This window comes from Galeopterus variegatus, unplaced genomic scaffold (assembly GCF_000696425.1).
Source record: "Galeopterus variegatus unplaced genomic scaffold, G_variegatus-3.0.2 Scaffold719, whole genome shotgun sequence".
NCBI lineage: Eukaryota > Metazoa > Chordata > Mammalia > Dermoptera > Cynocephalidae > Galeopterus > Galeopterus variegatus.
In genome coordinates, this window is record NW_007726830.1 from 121743 (window position 1) to 130902 (window position 9160).

The window sequence follows — 9160 nt, forward strand, 5'->3', positions numbered from 1 at the left end:
AGCTTGAGCCTAGAGTGCTATATGGGGGAGGAGCAGATCCAGTTGGGAAAAGATGGGAGGAGCAGATCATAAGGGCCCTATGGCTTTCCTGAGGAGTTCAGACATTATGCTGTTCGTGATGGGAAAACCTTTGAAGGGTGCATTTTATAAAGATAGTGTAAATGGATCAGAGAGGTCTAAGACCAGAGGCTCACAATTATTCAAGCAAAAAATGATGCCTTAAATAAGATGGAGTTGTGGAGCTGGAGAATGAGGATATAGATTAAGAAAAATATATTAAAGAAGGTAAAACTGATAGGAATTGTGATTAAGAGGAAGGGTTTTGGAGCCAGATCTTTGGGTTTGGATCTTGGTTCTGCCTCCTAGTAGCTGTGTGACCTTAACTGCTTAACTTTGGTCCTTCAATTTCCTCATCATACTCTGTGGTGAGGTAGGGGAGAAAAAATTTCTTTTCTCACCCATCTCTAGGTTCATGTCTGGGACATCTGTAACAAAAGACAGATTAACAAGAGAAAAGAATAATAGATTTATTTAATAAGCTTCACATGGCTTGAGACCCTTCATAAGTAAATGAAGACCGCAAAGAAACAGGGAAATTTTCGTATTTTTATGCTAACTTTGATGAAGTAGATGATTGTGGAGAAGTATATTTGGACAAAGGAGGTATGATCTAATGGTAATAAATTGGGGGAAACTTAGGAAGGCCTGTTTGTTCAGATTCTTCTCTATGTCCTTGTGTCTTTAGAGATAAGGACCTTTTTCTCCTTTGAGTACAGGATGGGCATTTCTGACATGAGGTCTTATGACCTACTTCAGAGAAAGGTCAGAGAATTCTTTTATGGCTGCTTCGGGAAAAGGGGGGTAAAAGGTCAGAGAGTGACCTTCTAGCTTCTGCTGTTTACTCAAATTCCAATGTGCCATATTTTAGGATAGTGTGCCCTGAACCCCATCAGTGAAAATTAAATTATTTAATACATTAAAAAAACAAAAACAAAAACTTAGGGAAGCATCAACATATAGGAATTATTTAATAACACTCAATAGTCTTATTACTTTTTACTGGATGAAGGTAGGGATGAAATTAGGATGGCTCTAGATTTTGGTTTGGATGTGAAAAAAATTCTCTCCTTGACCAAACTTTGGTGAGGCTTTTCTGAGCTCTCTCTTTGACTAAGTCTGATTCGGGCTTCCACGTCCTTCCTTGTAGAGCCCAGTTTTAGCAATAATCCAACTAAGTCCACTTAGCCAGAATCCCCATCCATGATATCTGATCACCCTTGATATCTGATGAGTTTTTTCCCCCACCATCCCCCAGGTGATATCTGATCATCCTAGCTTGCCTTTAGCAAGAATCCTGTTAGGTCAGTTTAGCCAGAATCCTCCCTTGATGTTTCCTCTTAGTTATTTTCCATCCACTGACTTTATCCTGCTCCTTGACTATAGATTTCCACTTTTCCTTGTATTCCGAGTTGAATCCAATCCCTTTCTCCTACTCCAAAACCTCATTGGACCCTACATCAGTCACAATGGTACTGAATAAAGTCTGCTTTACTGTTCTTTAACAAGTGTAATGAATAATTTTTTATTTCAGATGATGAAATAAATGGTAGTCCGACTAATTTAGGAAAAAAGAAAACAGAAGGAATACCATGCTGGGGGTAGGGTAGCTTGAGTTTAATTTGGCTTTTTTCATTTTAGAGAGCATCAGTTGCAAACTGTGAACCAACCTAAAGCCAGTATGGTCTTGCATAATTATTAGGTTCTTTTGGATTGATAATAATAATGACCAAAAAATCTAAGGTGAATGAGGGTCAGCTATTCTCCTAAAGACTGGTATTAGTTTATACTGACAGCAAGTCTTAAGATCAATTTCTGCCACACACAGAGACTTTTATATTTAAGATTAGTTTATTAGCAAGCAGACACAAAATAATTCATATAAAATGTTTTGTATGGTTGATGGAGCCTTAGCACTCTGTCTTATTAGCTGTCACAATGACACCTTTGTAAAAAGTTCACCTGTGGAAAATGCATTAGGCATCTAGAGTCCTCAGTCCCAGTGACTGGACAGAGGACTATTTAGGTATTAAATCTCAAGCATTGTCCATACAGATTCAGACTGTGAGCTTTGCTGTCTTCTTACACTCTATTATTGTGAGGGATGTGTTGACCTGGAAAAAGAACCTGAGGCGCTAATAAAGAATCAGAGAATTTATTTGCACCAATAAGTATGATTCTAGCCTGGGAAGTCATAGATTCAAGAAGCCTTGAATTATGTGTTCTAATCTACAGACCAGGTTTTAGTATTTTTATAATCACAGAAAAGGAGAGAACAATGAGGAATAGGGGACCTTAATTACTACATCAACTTTTCTATTGGTTATGTAGCGTTATACAGGTTTGTGATTGGTTCTTGCTTATATCCTATGTACAGATGTGAGAATGAGTCACGAGACACATGTTTAGCATTCCTAAGTTAATGCATAGCCTTTTCAGGCATCAGTAACTCTGGTTTTAGGTTAAAAATAGTCTTGTAGTAATAGTTCCAGAATGTGGGATGTGACTGTTGCCCCATTTCAGACCCCCAAGGCTTTCAGGAATTTAGCTAACCTCAGTCAGAGCAGATTTCTAGTTTATCAGAGGGGAGTGTTTCAAAAGTATTTTATTTGATAAATACCAATGAAATACCACTAATTTCTCCATTGAGATCTCATTTCTAACATCCTTTGGGCTATTAATTTTATCAATGAAACCCTGTTTTTAGCATTCATTATGCTAATTAGCAAACCCCCGTGTTGATCAAAGGAAAAGATACTAGAAGTCGTGCGATAGCTGCAGCTAGGGCTGGGTTTCTGATGAGAGCACTAGCTGACTGCCCCTAGGATGTGGATTCCTGATTAGCGTAACTGATAACACCTAAGGAGCAACTTAAATTTACTAGTAGAAGCATACATTCAACACTGTCTTAAAGTTTAAATATTGTAATTCAAGCTCAATAGGCAATAGACTATATGAATCTGGGGATGGGGGAAAGGTCTGAATTGGAAACATATTTTTGGCAGTCTTATGGTTGGCATGTTTTTTCCCATCTTTTTTCTTTTATAGCACTATTTTCCTCTTTATGTTCCTATTTTATTTTGTGAACTATTTTGTGTGTATCCTTATTGTTCCCTATAAGTCACTTTAAATTGTTTTTGTACAATGGAGGGTATAAATAAATATTGACAAATAAGACTTTTACCCCTCCATATCACTTCTTTTAAATTTCTACTAAAAGCTATTTCTTCCGCAATTAACTTTTAAAACTATGTGCAGAATATTTATTGTCCCTTCTATTTTTGTGTCTTTCTTTAAATTACTTCAAATTTTAGATCAATTTCAAATATGGACACACACACACACACACTCACCTCTTTCGCAAACGAAGTTTATTTTGGTAACACCTTCCAAAGAATAAAATCAATGCACCTTGCCATTCAACTGAGAAAAGCAAAGTTTTATTCTTCATATTTTCAGGCAAGGACATAAGTCTAAAATTTTTTGTTACTATTTATTTTACATAAGTTACTCTCTCCCCAATTGCTAGCCCTCAATTTAAATGTCACCACTAGTTCCATGATGATAACATTTACAGGAGCAATACATATTTTGATTTAGTGGTCTTTTAGGGATAATTTCTTTTGTAGGTTTGAGGTTTTTAAAAATTGTTTTATAAAACAAACATACAGAAAAGTGAAGAAATCATAAGCATACAGCCCAAAGAATTTTCATGAAGTGAACACATTCATGTGTCTGCCACCTAGGTAAAAAAATAGAACATCACCAGCACCTCCAAAGCCCCTTTCATACCTTCTCAATGTCAACAGCTCCCTGTCCTGATATGAAATTTGTGTACAAGTGCTTGTGTTAATACATACTTTCATTTCCCCTCAAGAAATACCTACGAGTGGAATGGCTGCATTGTAGTTTAGGTGTATGTTTAAGAATGTGACTACCTTTTTCCAAAGTGGTTGTACCATTGTGCATTCCCACTAGCAGTGTATGAGAGTTTCAGTTGTTCCACATTTCCTCCAACACTTGGTAAGGTCAGTCTTAAATTTTTGCCATTCTAGTGTGTATATAGTGGTATCTCAATGTGGGTTTAATCTCATTGTGGTGTCTTGTTAGACAACAATTCACAGGGAAGCAGCTTCCAGCTAAGGAGCTGGCTTGGGGACAAGATCTTGTGGAAAATTGGGTGCTGTTCTCCGGTGTGTTGTATAAACAAGAAATGAACAGCTGATATAGTGCCATAACCCCAAATAATGAATTCATCTCTTTTGTCATCAGTCCCAGTGACCCATTTGTGGGGTATGTGTATCTTGTCTCCATAGCCTTAGGCGCTGCCACATTAGGAGTCTGATTCTAAGGTCTGATTCAGGGCTGGGAACAGTTTTGCTAGAAACACATTATGGATTCCACTGAATTTTGCAGAAACACCATATGAGTCCCTTTGCCAGTAGAATAAGAGCTGTAATAGTGGGGAAGGCCAAATGGAAACTTCTGAAACTGTCCCCTTCCTCCTGGCCAAGATAGTAAATCAAAAACAATCTCATACCTTGGGCATCAGGGAAGAACTTAATACCACCCTTAAAAACCTAAAGGGTGAAGGAATGGAAGTTCTCATCATATTCTATTTGATTCACCAGTTTGACCCCGACAAAAAACACAGGGGTCCTAGTGGATAGCAATAGGCAAACCACCGCACACTTAACCAAGCAGTATCTTCATTGCAGCTGCTGTGTGTGCCAGATTTTGTACCTTTCCTGGAACAGATTAACATGGCCTCAGATATCCTTTCCAATTCTTCTCAGAAAGATGAATCAGAAATAGTTTGCGTGCACATGGGATAGACAACAGTACAGTCTTGACCAGAAATATGTTAATTCTCCTGTGTTTAATCATAATATAGAGCATTCTATTGATCCAATGTATCAATGATACTGGATAAGCAAGCAATAAGCGGCAAGTATGTTGGAGTCCTTTGTAAGACACATTTGCTCCACAGGATATGAGATTCAGAGACATGCCACATCAGTAACGTTTTCCAGGAGTTTGCAAGAGTCTTGTGATCTGGGACACGCCAGGGAGTTCCCTCCAATGTAAAAGACAAATTATTGCATTTTGCATCTTCTATCATTAAGAGATCTTGGTAGGTCTGTTCATGTTCCAGAGACAGAATATTATTTACTTGCTCTGACTCATTCTCTGAGTGACACAGAAGGCTACCAACTTTGAGTGTGGCCCAGGGCAGGAAAGGGCTCTTCAGTGGGTCCTAGGTATGGTGCAAGGAGCCTTTCCACTTGATGAATTACTGATGAGTCTACCCAACCAATGACTTCATGGATTTGTTCAGAACCCAACTGGTTGGCAACTTAGGTAGCATGGTCACATGATAGAGATGGAGCATCTGACTATGGAGAATCATGCGACGGTGAGATGTGAGCTGAGTAAGAGTCACCATTGCAACACTGGTAGATGGCATGGATGTTTGGGTCACCTGCTCACATAGCTTATGTGTGCTTTCTGGCCCTGTTCAAGTCTGATTCCAGATGTACCACTTCAATCTTATGATGGATTAATGTTGGTCCTGACCAACCCAGTTTATACCTCATGGAGAGCTCTTTGTGACCAGCTGATGGAGAAGGAAAAAGGCTGTATTCAGTTCATGAATGGGTCAGTTCAGTTTGTTGGTGCAAGCCATGAATGGACTGCAGTTTCACCATAGCCCCACTTGGGGTGGTCCAGAAAGATAATAGTGAGAAAAAATCATCCTAACTGGCAGACTTTTGATCAGTACCTCTGATCAAATCATTCAATTTGTGTGGAAATAGAAGTAGCCTGAGCTAAGACTACAGACTCATGGGTGATGGAGAATGGCTTGGCTGGTTGGCTGGGGGCCTAGAAGTAGAAATATTGGAAGATAAGTCACAAGAATCTCTGGGGAAGAGGCATATAAATGGATCCACAGGATTGGGCATAAAAACGTACCACATGTTCTTACCCGTGTCAGAAAGTATCCTTAGGGCCGGCCCGGTGGCGCACTGCTACAGTGCGCTGCTTGGGAGCGCGGCGGCGCTCCCGCCAAGGGTTCGGATCCAACATACAGACCGGCTGCTCACTGGCTGAGTGAGGTGCAGGTGCAACACCGAGGGTTGCGATCCCGTTGCCGGTCCCAGAAAAAAAAAAAAGAAAGTATCCTTAAAGATGAGGCACAAAACATTCCAGTAGACAAAATGAGTCAGTTGACATCAGCCAGTCTCTGTATTGACCATCCCAGTGCTGGCACAATTGGGCTCTTGAACAGAGTAGCCGACATGGAGGGATGAAGATTATGGGCTTGTCTTAGTCCATTTGGGCTGCTATACCAAAATTCTTAAGACTGGGTAATTTATAAATACCATAAATTTACTGTTTGCAGTTCTAGAGGCTGAGAAATCCAAGATCAAGGTGCCCGCAGATCTTTGTCTGAGGACTTGTTCCTCATAGATGGTGTCTTCTCTGTGTCCTCACATGGCAGATGGGGCCATCAAGATCCTTCAGGCCTCTTTCATAAGGGCACTAATCCCATGAGGGCAAAGCCCTCATGACATAATCACCTCTCAAAAGACCCCACTTCTTAATACTATCACACTGGTGATTAGATTTCAACATATTAATTTTGAGAAGACACAAAAATTCAGGCCACAGCATTCTGCTCCTGACCCCCCAAAATCTATGTCCATCTTACATGCATTCATTCCATCCAAATAGCTCCCAAACTGTGAACTTGTTTTTGCATCAAGTCAAAAGTTTAAAGTCCAGAGTCTCATCTAAATATCATCTAAATCAATTATAGGTGAGACTCAACGTATAATTCATTCTGAGGCAAATTCCCCTCCAGCTGTGAGCCTTTAAAATCAAATGAGTTATGTGGTTCCAAAATGCAATGGTGGGACAGGCATAGAACAGACATTATCATTACAAAAGGGAGAAGTAGGAAGGATGAAAGGGGTAATATGTACTAAGTTCAAAACCCAACAGAGCAAATAACATTAAATCTTAAGACTTCAGAGCAGTCTTCTTTGACTTGAAGTCCTGCTTTCCAGACACATTTTGTTGGGCTCAGCTCCTGCTGCAGTTCTCATGGGGTTGGAGTCTCACGCCTGTGGCTTTCCCCATTTGGAATTACACACTGGTGGCTATACCATTCTGGAGTCTTGAGGGCAGCCCCACTCCCTTGGTTCCACTAAGCATTGCCCTAGTGGGAGTTGTCTCAGTGGCCCCACCCCTACAACTTCACTTAGGCATTGCCTTAGCAGGGACTCTTTGCAGTAGCCCCACCTCTGTGGCAGTTCTCTGCCTAGGACCCCAAGCTCTCTGGGGCATCTTTTGAAACCTAGGTGGAGGTAACTACACTCCCACATCTCATGTACTCTGAGTACTAACAGAGGTGGTACTGCCTAGACTGCCCTGCACCTCAGACTGTTTGAGTCACCCCTGGAACAGCTGAGGAGTGCTGTACCAGAATATAAGGTGTGGAGCCCTGAAATCATAATGCCCCCAGGGCTCTGGCATTCTGGGCCTGTGATGGGTGAGGCAGTGCTCAAAGATCTCTGAAGTGCTTTCAGGGTCACTCTTCCATTGTCTCAATGAACAGCATCTGGCTTTTGTCTATCCATACTAATCTCTCTATTAAACATTTGCTTGGCCACACCCTTGGTATTCTTTCATGAACATATTTTCTCATTTTTTAATAGGCCAAGAATTTTCCAAATCTTTAAGTTCCTCTTCCCTTTTGATTACAAATCCCATCTTTAATTTGTTTTTCTCTTCTGTATTTTACCATAAGCAGTAAAGAGAAGCCATGCTGTATTCTTAACGCAGCTTAGTTTGCTTCCACCAAATATCTTATTTCACCACTCAGAAGTTCTACTTTCCACAAAACACTAGGACATGAACACAATTCAGCCATATTTTTTGCCACTTTACAACAAGGATCACCTTTCCTCTAGTTTCCAATAACATAGTCTTCATTTCTGTCTGGGACCTTATCAGAATGGATTTTGCCGGCTATACTATATTTGTACCAACATCCTGATCACAACTTTTGGGGTAGTCTCTAAGGAGACTGAGGCTTTCTCTACTGCTTTCTTTTTCTTCTGAGCCATCATCGGAATCATCCTTTATGGTCTATTTGTGGCAAATAAGCTTTTTCTCGATGCACTTCAAAACCCTTCTAGCCTCGACTCATTTCCCAGTTCCAAAGCTGCTTCCACATTTTCAGATATTTGTTACAGCAGCACACTGCTGTCAGTACCAATTTCTGTCATTGTCCATTTGGGCTTCTATAACAAAATACCTTAGACTGTGTAATTTATAAAGAACATTGAAACTTATTGCTCACAGTTTTGGAGGTTGGGAAGTCCAGGACTAAGGTACCAGCAAATTCCATGTCTGGTGAGGGCCTATTCCTCTAGATGGTGCCTTTTGTGTGTCCTCACTGATTTTTTGGGTGTTTCTTTCTTTTTTTTTTTTTTTGTCCTTTTTGAGACCGGTGGCACCGCACTCAGCCAGTGAGCGCTATGAGCGCACCAGTCATCCCTATATAGGATCCAAACCTGCCACGGGAGCGCTACTGCGCTCCCAGTGCTGCACTCTCCCGAGTGCGCCACGGGCTCGGCCCTTTTGGGTGTTTATTTCTAGCTTGACTCAATATAGTCAGAAAATGTACTCTGCATGATTTAAGTCTTTTGAAATTGTTAGGACTTGAATTATGATCCAAAATATGTCAACTGCAGCATATGTTCCATGTGTGCTTGGGAAAAAAAAGTGTTTTCTGCAGTTGTTAGGTACCTTGTTCTATAAATGTCATTTTGTACAAGTTTGTTAATCATGTTTAAATCTTCTCTCTCTGTATATTTTTTGGTCTGATTGTTCTATCGGTCACTGAGAAAATGTGTTACAATTTCTCAGTATTTGTAGATTTATCTATTTCTATGTTTAGTTCTGTCAAATTTTGTCCTGATACATTAAGGCATATTATTGGGGGCATAAATTTAGAATTGTTACAACTTCCTAGGCAATTAAAACTTTTGTTATTGTGGTTTTGTGTCCTGCTTTTTCTCTAATGTTTTTGTCT